The sequence below is a fragment of the Saccopteryx bilineata genome, chromosome 1 (assembly GCF_036850765.1).
Source record: "Saccopteryx bilineata isolate mSacBil1 chromosome 1, mSacBil1_pri_phased_curated, whole genome shotgun sequence".
NCBI classification, from domain to species: Eukaryota; Metazoa; Chordata; class Mammalia; order Chiroptera; family Emballonuridae; genus Saccopteryx; species Saccopteryx bilineata.
The window spans coordinates 270524359-270540223 of NC_089490.1; the positions used below are offsets into that span (position 1 = coordinate 270524359).

The 15865-nt window shown below is 48.1% G+C and overlaps 1 protein-coding gene across 1 annotated transcript in view; it reads left to right on the forward strand.

Annotated features, from left to right (window-relative positions):
- Positions 1-3320: 3320 nt before the first annotated feature.
- AHRR (aryl hydrocarbon receptor repressor) overlaps positions 3321-15865 on the forward strand; it is a 95809-nt gene continuing 83264 nt past the window's right edge. The window contains exon 1 of the mRNA XM_066253595.1: positions 3321-3443. The gene's annotated coding sequence lies outside the window, so the exon portion shown is untranslated. The remainder of the gene's footprint in view (positions 3444-15865) is intronic.

A 15865-nucleotide genomic window follows, 5' to 3' on the forward strand; every position in this document is an offset into this window, starting at 1 on the left:
ATGTGTGGGGAAGAGCATGCCAGTCAGGGAACAGCATCTGCAAACTCTGAAAGGTCTTTGCTATGCTCTCTTCATGGGGTGGCCTTCCCACACCCACTGCCTTGGAATGAGGATGCTGTCCTGCACCCCAGCTAGGAGCAGCTTCTCTGCTGGCCATCCTGTGTTGGGTGAGACCCTGCAAGTCTGCTTCAGGTGGGGAATCCGTCCTGGCTCCCTGCTAGCAGGGGTGCCTGCAAAGGATGGTCACCTGGTGGGAGCTGAGACAATACCTTTAAGATGCATGGGCTGACAGAGGTTGGGCTTTGGGGCCACCAGAGGCTGGGCTGTTGGCAGCAGGATGGGGCTACTGGGAGGTAGCGAGTGGCAGGGTCAGACCAACCCACCCCCTGAGGGTATTTCACCTCCTCACCTCTGTACCTGTTTACCAGTTAGCCACAATCAAAGTCTTTGGTGTTTAGAAACAACCCCTGAATTGCATTTAATTGATTCAAATGTCCATGGACAAGCAGAGCTCCTGGTCTCCCAGGAAGGGCACCTACTGGGCAGTCCTGCACCTTCCTGCCACCACTTTCCTGGCGCCTTAGGAGGGTGAAGGCACCGGGGGAGCCCCTATCTGCTGCAGGGCCATCTTTGAGTAGTCACAGCTGACATAGCTAGCTGTTATGTGACTGAGCTCTCACGTGGGAGACCACATCTGGATGCATACATTTAGGAGAGAGGGTGGAACCTCAGGGCTTCCTCTTTCCCCAGCCATCATTCTGGCCTCTCTGGAAGGACAACTGACCCAAGAAAGAGGAACTCATCCGCAGCTGGTGGGAGCAGAAGGATTCAGCCGCACAGGGCCTATTTGTAGTGGGGGGTCCTCACTGTGGAGGGAAAGAGTGGGCATCTACTAGGAGGTTCTGAGAAGGTCTGCTGGATCAGGGGCCCCTGAGCTGTGGTTGGGAGTGTGTTCAGCTGCATTTGGACCCCAGTGGGAGTAGGGGCAGGTTGTTCATGACAGTGAAGGCATAGGCTGTATGCTGGCTGTACACTGCAACCTGTTGTGTGTGTGGTGGACCTGTGTTTACAGGAAGTTACCAGAGGGAAGATGTGCCTACTGAACTCTTGGGAGTCCTCAGATGGAGGAGGGTGGGAGCTACTTTGTTCTGGTGGGGTGCCCGGAGGCTCCCAGAAAGGGCACTCTCCCAGGAGCCCTGGGACTGCAGGGGAGGCAGCCTCCTTGTGGAGGGTCCTCCTGTTTCTGCTCAGTTCCAATGACAGCCTGAGGCTGAGGCTCTGCTTTGGGGACCAGCACAAGGAGTGGCTGAGGTGGGTGGCCTGTGCCCATCTGGCACATATGAGGGAAGGAGCGGGGAGGTGGACACTGGTTTTCTTTGGCACCTTGGTCTGTACAGTTTCACCTGTCTGGCTGCAGCCAGTTCCCTGATAGGATGGGGTGGTGGGGGTATGACTGGTGTCTGGACACAAGGCCAATAGGGGGTTCGCTTAGGTGTGGGGGTGCTGTCTTTCCATGCAAGGGTAGTGTCGGTTCTTACCACAAAGCTCCAGTTCCTCAAAGTGCCCATCCAGGTGTCTGCCCAAATTCCTAGATCCAGGAGTCCTCCCACAGGCCTGGACACCCCCTCTCCTAACATCATACACCTGCTTACTTATTTTCTTTAACAACAAAAAAAGCAAAACAAAACAAACTGCTAAAAAGGTACAAAAATACCACATGCTCTTAAACATACTTAGGAGTTGTAGAAAAAAAATGTAAAGTATAAAGAAGAAATGAAAGCTCACCTGTAACCTCTAAGTTATCCAACCAACTTTTCTGTATATAATGCACTTTACAAAAATTGGATCAAGTCAAAACTACTTAAAACATGCAGCAATATAGCTGCACATTGTTTCGTGTAAAAAATAAAATAAAATAAAACCATTTACTCAGACAATATTTTCAGCCCCTGTTCTGCAGCAGGCACCATGCTCTTCCTTGGATAAAGGCACACAGAACAGCCCTGGTGAGTTTTACCTGTTAGATACAAGGAGTAAAGAAACACCTGCTGTGACTTCAGAGGTGCATACACTATGAAAAACATCAGGGAGAGGAGATGGATAGCAGTGACAAGTGCAAAGGTCCCGAGGCACATTGCTCATTCAGAGTGCATCAGTGAGGCCAGGGGAAAGGAGTTGGGAGCTTCTGGGCAGACAGCACTTAGTTCAGAGCCTACGCGACTAGGTTCTGACTTTTTTGGGCTGCGACTGTGGGGCGGGAGCCAGCACGGGAGCCGCTACAGGGCTGGGTGCGGGGATGCGAAGTCGGTGGATGGCTCTTGGATGAGGACAGCGACAGGTGCTGAGATGCCGTTCCGGGAACCGCCGAGGGAATGGACGTGGGAGAGAGCAGAAGCTCGGCGGGTCCAGTGAGGACGGTGGCGCCAGACTGGGCTGGGGTCTCTGGGGCCTCTCAGACGTTGAGCAGTGATCTCAGGATGTGAAGCCAGGTTCAGGGGGTGTCCCGGGAACTCCAGGGCAGGAGATGGGGTCCGAGCCTCGTGAGGAGGGCCGAGAAAGTAAGGAGGTGTCCACCCGGCCGGAGGAGAGGAGGCGGCCAGAGGACTGCAGGGTGGAGGAGAGGGGGCGGAGGGAGCGTGCCCGAGGGGTTGGTTGGCAGGTACGCCCCGCTGGAGGCCCAAAGAGGAGAGGGGACGGGGTGGTCGTGCGCTGGGCTCGCGGGCTCCTGGTGCCCGCCGCGCGGGTTGGCAGAGCAGAGCTTCCACGCCGCACGCACCTGCCTGGTGGGAACGAAATCTCCCGGGTTGGTACGTCGCACGAACGATGCTGCGGTTCCAGGGAAGTTCAGGGTCAAAAGTATTATATGTATTACTGTTTTACTGTTTGTAAAACCTTTTGATTCTCACAACAACCCCTTGGAGGAGGCAGGGCGGCACACGTTATCCTCCCGTTACCTATGGGGATCGGGACCGCCTGGACGCGGGGCTCGGCAGCCTGGGCCTTGCACCTCCGCACAGCACGCAGGTGTGTCCTGGCGCTGGGCGGGGTGCGGGGGTGCGGGGAGGGGGCGTGACTGAGGACCGGGAACTGAGGATGAGCGGAGCCTGGGGGCCTCGCGGGGGGCCTGCAGCAACCACCCCGGAGCGGGCAGTGCCTGGGGAGGCCATGGGGGTAGAGGGGCGGAGCGCTCGACCCCGCCGAGGCGCACACAGACCCGGAGGGTCAGAGGACGAGAGGGGATGCGCTCGCGCGCCCCCTGCCGCCTCCGGGTCCGAGGCTCCGGGGCGGGGCGGGCTCGCGTGCCGGGGTGGGGCCGTCCTTTCGCGGCCGCAGCCGCCGCCTGGTCCCCGAGATGCGAGAGCCCGCAGCCGCGCCGCCACTGCTCCCGGCCCGGGCGGGCTTCCTCCGCCGGCGCGCCTGAGCCTCCGCGCCGAGCGGCTCTGGTAAGTGCCCTGCGCGATGGAGACGCTAGTGGGGAGCCCTCTTCCCATGGTCCTTTTACCCCATCCTCCCTTGGATCACCCTCCGCCCACCCCATCTCACGTCTCCAGGCCCTGGGGCCCAACGGGCAGCTTCTCACTCAAGAATATAAAAGACTTTTGACGAAGCCGGTCCACTTCCACAGCTCATGGTTCCTCACCCGCACAGCCAGTAGTAGCCCCAGTCCCCGTCCCCATGCAGTGAATTGAAGCTCCTGCTTGTGATCCACCCTTGCTGGGGGAGTTGGTTTAATTGCCCTTCGGTGTTAGCCCAGTTTCTTTCAGAAATGTTTTGGGCAGATGCTGGCAGGGGGGCTTTGGACCCATGCCCTGAGCCCTCACCAGAGCAACTGGGAGTGGGGAAGGCCGAGGTGGAACAGCTTGGACCCTGGCACCGCTAGGCCCCTGCTTCCGGGCAGGGAAGCATCAGGCTTGGTTCTCACACTTGGGAAGGGCGGAAGGGCCCATGTTCCAGGAATTTGCTTGGTTTCAGTTAGTGGCACCAAGAAAGTTTTCCCCCATAAAGTCTAGTTTTGAGTGGCTGAAAATCCCAGATTGTGGATACTTCATGAATGGGACATACCATCAGGGACCTGCTCACCCTGGTATTGCCCCAGTGACCCCCATTGAGAGGGGCAGGTATTTGTCCCCTGGAAGCATCAGGCAGGCCTCCAGCTGTTAGTATCATTGTGGGGTGAGTGAGGAGGTGGCATCTGAGACCAGCCACAGGCTCTGGTCATAAGTGTGTGTGCCCTAGGCATCTATCCCCAGGCTCTGGGTACTTGACAGCTGTGAACTGGACTTCTCCAGGGAGCTTCTGGCAAACATGGGCTCCTAAATCCGGCTGGCCTCTGTCCCATGCCCACTCGCCATTGGGGCCTCAGATCTGGCGTCTGCAGGCTCCTGGGTTCGAGTCTGTCAGTCCTGGCAGCGGAGGAGGGGGGCTTTTGGTGATGTGCAGACCATCCCCACTGGTTGACAGTGAGTGGCCTTGACATGAAGGGCTCTACCATCTTCTGCAGCCTCCCCGAGGTGGCTGGAAGTCACCTTATTTTACAGAGGAGGAGTTTGATGCGATAATTGGCAGTTTGTGGCTTCTGTCCAGGCTTGGTCCCAGAGCGGTGCATGCCCTGTGGAGAGAGGGTGGGGGGTGCTGCTGGGTTGGGAGGATTTTTTGTTTGTTTCTTGCTTACCAGTATTTCCTAAAATGGACAGTTATTCCTTTTACCTCTTATAAGAGAAAGGTTTGTGCAAAAGTTCATATTTCTCTGAGACACACAGTCAGCTCCAGAGCTTGATCGGGGTGGGAGGCCCACAGCCCCCTGGTCAGGCTCAGTGTACCTGTTCACCTGTGTGATGCCCAGCCCCTCAGCCCTGCTCCCTGTGCCCCTGGCCAGCACCGTCTGCTGCTGCAGGAGGATGCCAGCCATGGGCAGCCACAGGCCGCAAGGAGCCTAGTGGAGAGGGTCCCCGGTGCCCCCTGAGGCAGAGAAGGAAGCTGGCACTGGGCTGGGACCTGCACCCTTCTCAGAAAGGCATTTCTGTGGGGAGTATGTTTCAGTCGAGGAAGCTTTGTCTTTTTTGAGGAGAGTGCACAAATATTTAGTAAAACAGAGAAACTACTGCATAGTATCCACCTCCTGTGTACGATTCCTAAGCTACGAACTCGGGCTCAGCCTCCAAACTGTGTTACTCAACTGGGAATGGGGTGGGGGCAATGGCTACCTCCACCCCCTCCCCAGTGGAGAGGTATCTGGAGATATTTATCTGCTCTTGGTGCTTTTTGCCATAAACTGTGTTTTTAGGGCCTGTTGAGCACTAAGCTGGAGACACGAAGGAGAATGTGGTTTTGTGTGTATGTGTGGGGGGGGGGCAGTTAGGGACAGGTGATGTGCGAGGCTGGGGAAGGGTCACGCAGAGGAGCCCGGGTCCTGTCTGAGCTCCCCCTGCGGTGGGGAGGAAGATTTTGGATGGAGTGAGCGGGGTCATGCTGCCCTCCCCCGGGTCTCCCCTGGTCCCCTTCTCATCTTCCCCATTGTCCCCACACCCTCCATCAATCCTGCTCTGAAGCTCTGGCTTATTTGGGAAGTGGTAGTGCTGGTGACAAACTCTCCTGGGTTGGTGCAGGTCAGCTCACCCCTTCACCTTTGACCTTGAGGGGTGGCTGCGTGGGTTACTGAGAGCCTGGCCCCTCTCGGGGTCCAGGGAAACTTCCCTGGCCTGTCTCCCCCAGGCTGACGCTGGGCCAGAGTGAGGCTCAGGATACTCCTGTTAGAGTTGAAAGGCCTTTCGGTTCAGATGGGAGGGTCTTGCATACTGGCGTCCAGCCACCGAGGGCCCAACCTGACTTCTCAGAGAAGTGCAGGAGTGGGGACCCTCACACAGGGCCTTCTGAAGCACCCGTCCACCTGTTCCTGCTACAGCCTGTGGGCACCAGGACCCTATCCCTGCTCACCCACCCCACCCCAGGGCTCAGAGCCCCCTGTTCCCTCCACAGCACTCTCTGTCAACTTAAAATGCATCTTCGCTCTCAAGCCCCTGCTGCCCCCGCATTCTCCTGTCCTCCGGGCAGAGCTCCCTGCCGGTGCTTTCGCCTCTGGCACCGATTTTCCCCCTGACATACCAGAAATTTTATTTTTGTATATAAATTTGTGTTGTGCATTCTTTATTGAGGTAAAACTCACATAACATAGAATTAACCATTTAAGAATGTATACAGTTCAGTGGCATTTATTTAATATATATATTGCCAAAATATACTAATTCCTGCATATTTACTTCACCCCAAACCGAAACTCTGTACCCACTAGCAGTCACTCTCCATTCCTTCCCCCAGCCCCTGGCAACCATGAATCTACTTTCCATCCCTGTGGATCTGCCTGTTCTGAACATTTCACATCAGTGTAGTCAACGTGTGCCCTTTCGTGTCTGCTTTCTTTCATGTAGCAGCATGTTTTCAAGGTTCATCCATGTTGGAGCATCAGAACTTTATTCCTTGTATGGCTGAGTAATATTCCACTCTGTGGAGAGAGCATGTCTTGTTTATCCATCCACCAGAGGATGCACATTTGGGTGGCTGCTACTTTTCGGCCCCTGTGAATATGTGGCTGTGAGCGTTTGTGTGCCAGGTTTTATTGAGCATGTTTTCAGTTCTCTTGGGCACCCACTTAGGACTGGGGTTTGCTGGGTCATATGAGAACTCTGTGTCTAGCTTTTTGAGGAAATGCCTCACTTTCACACAGCAGCTGCACCATTCGAGGTTCCTACTAGCAGTGCACAAGGGTCCCAGTTTCTCTACAGCCTTACCGAGATTAGTTACTTTCCATTTATTTGATTACAGCCATTCCAGTGAGTGTGGCATGGTATCTCCCAGTAGGTTTGATTTTCATTTCCCCAATGACGAATGGTGTTCAGCATCTTTTCATGTGTTTGGTGCCTATTTCTTTTTTTTTTTCAATTATCTATTCAAGTTGTTTGCCCATTTTTAAATTGAGTTGTCTTTTTGTTGTTGAGTTGTAGGAGTTCTTTGTGTAATGTGAATACTAGACTCTTATCAGCTGTATGATTGAAAAATATTTTCTCCCTTTCTGTGGGTTCTCTTTTCATTTCTCTGGTAGCGTCCTTTAAAGCACAAGTTTTTAATTTTGATGAAGTCCAATTTTTCTACTTTTTTTTTTTCTTATTTGTGACTTTGGTAACATTTCTAAGAATCCATCGCCCAATTTAAGGTCATGAGCCTCACGTTTTCTTGAAAGTTTTATAGTTTAACTCTTACACTTCAGTCTTTTAACTAATTTTAGTTGATTTTTTTCCTATGGTGTGAGTTATTCTCTGGCCTATGGGTATCCAGCTGTCCCCCTCCACCTGTTAAAGAGACTGTGCTTCCCCACTGGCCTTGCCACTCTTGCTGAAAATCATTGACCACAAGATGCCTATTCTCATGGCACATTTTCTCTCTATGTAATACTTTCAAATATATTATGGATATTTTCAAATCTTTTACAAAGGTGGACACAATTTCATAATGAGCCCAACCTATTCATCAGCCAGCACACACAGGCAGCTCTCCATATTGGCTGACCCGGTTCCGCTTACACCCCACTCGGCTTCCCCACTGTAGAGGCAAATCCCTGACATACCATTGCTTTCGTATGTGTTTTAGTATGCGTCTCTAGAATAGGTGCACTTTAAAAAAATTAGCTTTTTATATTTTTAGCTTAACTTTTGGTGTGATTTGAGAAACTTGAATAGAAAGAAGTATTAGCCCTGGCCGGTTGGCTCAGCGGTAGAGCGTCGGCCTAGCGTGCGGAGGACCCGGGTTCGATTCCCAGCCAGGGCACACAGGAGAAGCACCCATTTGCTTCTCCACCCCTCCGCCGCGCTTTCCTCTCTGTCTCTCTCTTCCCCTCCCGCAGCCAAGGCTCCATTGGAGCAGAGATGGCCCGGGCGCTGGGGATGGCTCTGTGGCCTCTGCCTCAGGCGCTAGAGTGGCTCTGGTCGCAACATGGCGACGCCCAGGATGGGCAGAGCATCGCCCCCTGGTGGGCAGAGCGTTGCCCCTGGTGGGCGTGCCGGGTGGATCCCGGTCGGGCGCATGCGGGAGTCTGTCTGACTGTCTCTCCCTGTTTCCAGCTTCAGAAAAATGAAAAAAAAAAAAAAAGGAAAGAAAGAAAGAAGTATTAGCTACAACAGTGGAGTAACTACAAAGGCAACAGGACCCTGATGGATTCCCCAGGGCTGAGCAAATCGAGAAGCACACTTAGGAGTGGAGTTCCCACCCCAGTCTGGGTTCAGGCCTCCTTGGAGAAGGGATTGTTCAGCCCCTTGATTGGTGGCGTGCACTGAGTCCTGGCCTCTGGCAGTGGTGAGCAGAAACAAACAGGAAAATCGGAAGCCCTAGAACCTGGAGCCCCTCACTCTTGCACACCTCTCCAGTGCCTCTCCTGGCAGTGGCACATTGTGCTAACTTGAAAGAAGGAATGCTTGAGGGGTCCGGCCCGTCAGTGCAGGGCAGGCAGGGAGGGTGGATGGTGCAGCTGGGAGGCAGCACCGTTCAGCCACTTCACGGGCAGCATAGGAACCTTATCCCAGCATACCTCTCCTGGCCTTGTGCTATCCTTGCCAACCCCCTGACATCTGCCGCTGTTATAACCCCCACGATACAGTGTTATCGTTGTCTTTAAATAGTCAATTATCTTTTAAAGATATTTAATAGCTAGAACAAATCTGTGCTTTGTGTTCTGTGTTGCCATCTGGTATCAGTTTCCTTTGGCCTGAAGACATTTCTTCTAGTGTGGGTCAGCTGGCAGGGAATTCTTTCAGTGTTTGTATGTCTGAAGAAGTCTTTATTTCATCTAAATTTTTGAAAGGTATTTTTACAGGGTGTGGAAATCTAGGCCTTAGTGTTTTTCTTCTCCGTGCTTTCCAGCCAGGGCCCCACTGTCTTCCGGCACGCATGTTTCTGATGAGGCATCTGCTGTCATTCTCACCTTTCTTTCCCTGCCCAATGACTGTTTTCTCGGGTGGCTGTTAAGATTGTTCTATTTATCGCTGGCTGTGAGTATTTGATTATGATGTACCTGGGTATCATTTTCTTCACATTTCTTGTGCCTGGGGATCAGTGACCTTCTGGAATCTGTATGCTTACAGTTTTCATTACATTTGGAAAATTTCCTGCTGTTTCCTAAATTTTTCCCCCATCACCTTCTTATCATCCTAGTCTTTTTTTTTTTTTTTTTTTTTTTTTTTTATTTTATTTTATTTATTTATTTATTACAGAGACAGAGAGTGAGTCAGAGCGAGGGATAGACAGGGACAGACAGACAGGAATGGAGAGAAATGAGAAGCATCAATCATCAGTTTTTCACTGCGCTTGCAACACCTTCATTGTTCATTGATTGCTTTCTCATATGTGCCCCGACCGTGGGCCTTCAGCAGACCAAGCAACCCCTTGTTGGACCCAGCAACCTTGGGTTCAAGCTGGTAGACTTTTGCTCAAACCAGATGAGCCCGCACTCAAGCTGGCGACCTCGGGGTCTCGAACCTGGGTCCTCCGCATCCCAGTCCGACGCTCTATCCACTGCGCCACCGCCTGGTCAGGCTATCATCCTAGTCTTTAGGGCCCCAATTGCACCTTCTGAAATACTTGCATATTTCATTTTTATTTTGGTGCTATTGCAAATGGTACTGGTTTCTAAAAATCTGTATTCAGATTGTTCATTGCTAGCCTATAGAAACACAGTGTGGTTTTATGTATTGTTCTTGTCCTATGACCTTGCTGAACTCAATCATTGGTTATAAGAGATCTGTCTTAGTAAAAGTATTGGAATGTGCAACCATCTGTCTGTGAACACAGTGTATATTTCTTCCTTTCCTGGCTTCATAACATTTCTCTTTGTCACCTCATTGTCCTGACTGGTGAGCAAATGAGATGTTTGACGGAAATGGGATGGAGGATGTCCTGGCCTTGTTCTATCTCAGGGGAAGTACTCAGTCTTTCACTGCCGGATGCAGGGTTGGCTGCAGGCTTTTTTGAAGATGCTCCTTCTCAGGTTAATTAAGTTGATTGCCTATTCCTAGTTTGATGAAAATTACTCATTATTATGAATCATTTGGAATTTGTCAGAAGCTTTTTTTATGTATATTGAGATGGTCATGTGTATTTTTCTTTAGTTTATTAATATAATGAATTATATCGATGAGCTTTTGGATGTTAAAACAGCCTTGAATTCCTTGGACAAGCCTCACTTGTGATGTATTGTCCTCTTCTGCGTTCCATTTGCTAATATCTAATTGAGGATTTGTGTGTCTATGTTCATGAGGGATATTGGTCTGTAGTTTTCTCTTCTTAAAATGTCTTTGCTTTTTGGTATTAGGGCAATGCTGAACTTGTAAATGAGTTGGCCATTTTAAATTTTATTTCCATTTTCTGCCAGAGGTTGCAGAGAATTGGTATATTTATTCCTTAAATTGGTAGAATTTATAAGTGAGACCATAGTTGTTGTTGGAATAGATATAGGAATAAACCTGTTATCTATTTTTTCTTGAGTGAATTTTGGTAGTTTGTGTCTTTTAAAGAATTTGCCCATTTTATCTAAATTGTTGAATTTGTGGGGATAGTATTTGTCTTGGTCAACTTGGGCTGCTAGAACAAAATACCATAGACTGGTCAGCTTAAATAACAGAAATTTATTTCTCATGGGTTAGAAAGCTGGAAGCCCAAGATCAGGGTTCAGGTGGTTTGGTTTCCAGTGAGAGCCTCATCTTGACTTGCAGATGGCCACCTTCACATGATAAAGAGAGAACTCTTTTTCTTCTTTCCAAGGTAACAGTTCTATGGGGTCAGAACTCTACCTTCATGATACCATTAAACCTTAATTACCTCCTGAAATGCACTCTGTCCAATATGGTCAAATAGAGGATTAAGGCTTTAACATATGGATTTGGGGGACACAACTAAGTTCATAGCAGTATTCTTTTATTTCCTTTCTAGTATACACGAAGTCTGCAGTGATATCCCTTCTTTAATTCCTGATATTGACAATTTGTGTCTGTCTGGTTTTTTTTTTTTATTAGTCTGGCTAGAGGTTAATCAATTTTGTTGATCTGTTCAAAGAACCAGCTTTTGGTTTCATTGATTTTTCTCTATTATTCTGTTTAAATGTCTTTTTTTTCTTTATTATTTCTATCCTTGTGTTTGATTTAGATTTCTTTTCTTGTAGTTAAAATGGAAACTTAGATTACTTATTTGTGACCTTTCTTCTAATATAAATGTTTAATGCTATCAGTTTCCATAAAAGTACAGCTCAGCTTATTCCTACAAAGTGTGATATGTAGTATTTTAATTTCCTTTCAGTCCAAAAGACAAAACTTTAAATTTCTTTGAGACTTTATTTTTGACCCATGGTTATTTAGAAATGGGTTGCTTTCCAAATATTTGGGAATTTTTTATATATCTTTCTAGTTTAATTTCTTAATTGTCAGTGAACATACTTTATATAATTTCTATTCTTTTAAATTTGTTTTATTCCCTAGGATATAGCCTATTTTGGCAAATGTTCTTTGTACAAAGATATGTACTCTGCTGTTGTTGGACAAAGTGTTCTATAATTTCCAATTAGTTCCTGTCTGTTGTTGTTTGGATGTTCTATATCCTTTTTTTTTTTTTTTTTTGCATTTTTCCGAAGCTGGGAACGGGGAGGCAGTCAGACAGACTCCCGCATGCACCCTACCGGGATTCACCCGGCACGCCCACCAGGGGGCGATGCTCCACTCATCTGGGTCATCACTCCGTTGCATCCAGAGCCATCCTAGCGCCTGAGGCAGAGGCCACAGAGCCATCCTTAGCCCCCAGGCCATCTTTGCTCCAATGGAGCCTTGGCTGTGGGAGGGGAAGAGAGAGAGACAGAGAGGAAGGAGAGGGGGAGGGGTGGAGAAGCAGATGGGCGCTTCTCCTGTGTGCCCTGGCTGGGAATCGAACCTGGGACTTCTGCATACCAGGCCGACACTCCACCACTGAGCCAACTGGCCAAGGCCTGGATGTTCTATATCCTTTTGATTTTGTTTACGTGTTCTATCAATTACTGACAGAGCAATGCTGAAGTCTGATGAATTACCTTTCCAGTTTTATCAGGTTTTGCTTCATGTATTTTGAGGCATACATGTTGTTAGGGGCATACACATTTAAGATTGCTATGTCTTCTTTTTTTTTTTTTAATAAATAAATTTTTATTTTAATGGGGTGACATCAATAAATCAGGGTACATATATTCAAAGAAAACATTTTCAGGTTATCTTGTCATTTAGTTCTGTTGCATACCCATCCCCCAAAGAGAGATTGTCCTCCATCACCCTCTATCCAGTTTTCTTTATACCCCTCCCCCTCCCCCTCCCTCCTTCCCTCCCATCACCTCCCCTAACCACCACACTCCTATCCATGTCTCTTAGTCTCATTTTTATGTCCCACCATTGTATGGAATCCTGCAGTTCTTGTTTTTTTCTGATTCACTTATTTCACTCCGCATAATGTTATCAAGATTCCACCATTCTGCTGTAAGTGATCCGATGTCATCATTTCTTCTAGCTGAATAGTATACCATGGTGTATATGTGCTCCATCTTCTTTATCCAGTCTTCTTTTTTTTTTTACAGTGATTAAAAGCCTTTAAGCAAACTCTTGGCCAATACTGCAAGAATCCATAAAAGAGTAGTGTCCTTAACATGTTCACCAAGTCCAAGTTGGCCCCATCACCATGCCAAATCCCTGAAAAATGCAACCCAACCACAGTTCAGTCTGTTAGGAGCTGTCACAGGGAGCAGGAGTCCAGGAAAGTTCCCCACAGGAAAAGTCCGCATGGCACTGGAATTGTTGTCACCATTCTATACTTTGCAGCTCATGTCCAAGTCCCAATGACCGCTGCTTCTAGCTGGTAATGATTCAGGTAGACTGGAAAAAGCCATGTGCAGCATGCGTGGATATGGAGCTTCTGTTCTCCTCTGCCTGGAGAGATGAGACCAGGTTGCTTTTCCCTGGAGCTCTGTGACTGTGGCCTGGTAAAGAGAACCTTGGGATACACTAAGCTGGGTGGCAAAGGTAGATTCATAATAGAAGTTGACAAAAGGGGGAAAGAGAGCTCTAAATTAGGAGTAGGTCCCAGCCTGAAATATGAGTGGGGCATTGAGGTAGGAGGGATAAAAGAAACACTATATATTAAGCAAAGCAGCAGAAAATAGGACTATCAACACCCACAACAGAGATCTTTGAGGGAAGAATAAAAAACGTGACTATTCAGGCAAAACATAGTTAAGTGGCCCTTGTGCAAATGAGATCAGTTTACCTGCTTCTTGGAAGAAATACCCTAGGCTCGTCCACAGTGTTGTAGATGGGGCCGACGGCCCTGGGCACCTTCAGCCTTCAGTGGCAAACTCCATCTTTCTGGGCAAGATTAGGTCATAGGTGGCTGGAGCAGGGCTGGAAGAGACTGAACCCTCCCTTAGAGGAGCAAGGGGCAAGCCTACCTTCCAGTGTCCCTGTCCTCACAGCAGAGGCATGTAAGCCTGGCAGGCTTTAGCTCAATGACCTTCCTTTCCACTATTGAAGCAGGACCCAGATGGCATCCTATGAGACCCCTTTGGGGTGTTGGAGCCTTTAAGGGTGTATCCTAAAAGCTGGTAGTTCCTCTGATCTCTATTGGGCTTTTTCTGCCTCTAGGTATCTTAAAAGCCATGCTCAGAAGATCTCGCTGAGGGGTTTGAGGATCCCCATCTGCCTATATAAATCTTTTCCATATATCTGGAGCTATTTGGAAAAAGACAATACAGTGTTATTAGCTGGATCTAATATAGAAGTAGTTTGCAGGCAAAAAAGATTTGGTGTCTCCTGTTCATCAGCATTCAAAAGAAATGTAATTTTTTTTAAAGTAAAAAGTATGATATGGTAGACCCGTAGGAGTTCCAGGATATGACTACCCCCTTTAAAAAAAAATTTTTTTTAATTGACCTTAAAATGTTTGCTGAGTACACTTTAATAATACCTTAACTTTAAAGATTGTAAGCATGACAAAATACAGTGAATGCTTTTGCTCCATATGCAGGAGCACTTTCAGTTTAGCCAGTTTAGGAAATCCAATAATAGAACAGTGCATACAGACAATGAGCTATAACATGTTTAGCAGCCTCTCCTGTTCTGACAGAGGTTACTATAGATCCGGAATATGTATCCACTGTAATGTGGACATACGACTGTTTGCCAAATGAAGGTATATGAGTAACATCCATCTGCCAAAGTTGTCCTGGTAGGGGTCCTTGAGGGTTAACTCTAAATGAAGGGGCAGTATAGGACCCCTTGGACAGGATTTCCCAATCTGCCGTGCTGCTTTCCGAGAGAGTTGAAACTGTTTACACCGGGCTGCAGTGTTCTGGTGATGAATAGTATGAGACTGACTTGCTCGGTCTGTCATGGTTGCTCTATATAATTTTCTTTTGGGTAGCTTGATCAACAAGGGCATTCCTAGAGATACAAATGGCCAACAGATATATGAAAAGATGCTCAGCTTCATTAGTTATTAGAGAAATGCAAATCAAAACTACAATGAGATACCACCTCACCCCTGTTAGATTAGCTATTATCAACAAGACAGGTAATAGCAAATGTTGGAGAGGCTGTGGAGAAAAAGGAACCCTCATTCACTGTTGGTGGGACTGTAAAGTAGTACAACCATTATGGAGGAAAGTATGGTGGTTCCTCAAAAAACTGCAAATAGAACTACCTTATGACCCAGCAATCCCTCTACTGGGTATATACCCCAAAACCTCAGAAACATTGATACGTAAAGACACATGTAGCCCCATGTTCATTGCAGCACTGTTCACAGTGGCCAAGACATGGAAACAACCAAAAAGCCCTTCAATAGAAGACTGGATAAAGAAGATGTGGCACATATACACTATGGAATACTACTCAGCCATAAGAAATGATGACATCAGATCATTTACAGCAAAATGGTGGGATCTTGATAACATTATACGGAGTGAAATAAGTAAATCAGAAAAAAACAAGAACTACATGATTCCATACATTGGTGGAACATAAAAATGAGACTAAGAGACATGGACAAGAATGTGGTGGTTACCAGGGGTGGGGGGAGGGAGGACATGGGAGGGAGGGAGGGAGAGAATTAGGGGGAGGGGGAGGGGCACAGAGAACTAGAAAGAGGGTGGCGGAGGACAATCTGACTTTGGGCGAGGGGTATGCAACATAATTTAATGACAAAATAACCTAGACATGTTTTCTTTGAATATATGTACCCTGATTTATTAATGTCATCCCATTACCATTAATAAAAATTTATTAAAAAAAACAAAAAAAACCCACACACACAAAAAAAACAAGGGCATTCCTAGGCCCTGGCCGGTTGGCTCAGTGGTAGAGCCCTGGCCTGCAGAGTGTGCAGGATTCCCGGGTTTGATTCCCAGTCCGAGCACACAGAAGAAGCGCCCATCTATTTCTCCACCCCTCTCCCTCTCCTTCCTCTCTGTCTCTCTCTTTCCCTCCTGCAGCCAAGGCTCCACCAGAGCAAAGCCACCCCGGGCACTAAAGATGGCCCCATGGCCTCTGCCTCAGTCGTTAGAATGGCTCTGGTTGCAATAGAGCAACACCCCAGATGGGCAGAGCATTTCCCCCTGGTAGGCATGCCAGGTGGATCCCTGTCAGGCACATGCAGAAGTCTGTCTGACTGCCTCCCCATTTCCATCTTCAGAAAAATACAAAAAATAAATAAAATAAAAAATACAACAATAAAAAATGAAGAAAAGAAAAGAGAAAGAAAGAAAAGAAGAAAAGAAAAAAAGAAAAAAAAAAGGGCATTCCCTTGTGCTAAAGCTCCAGGG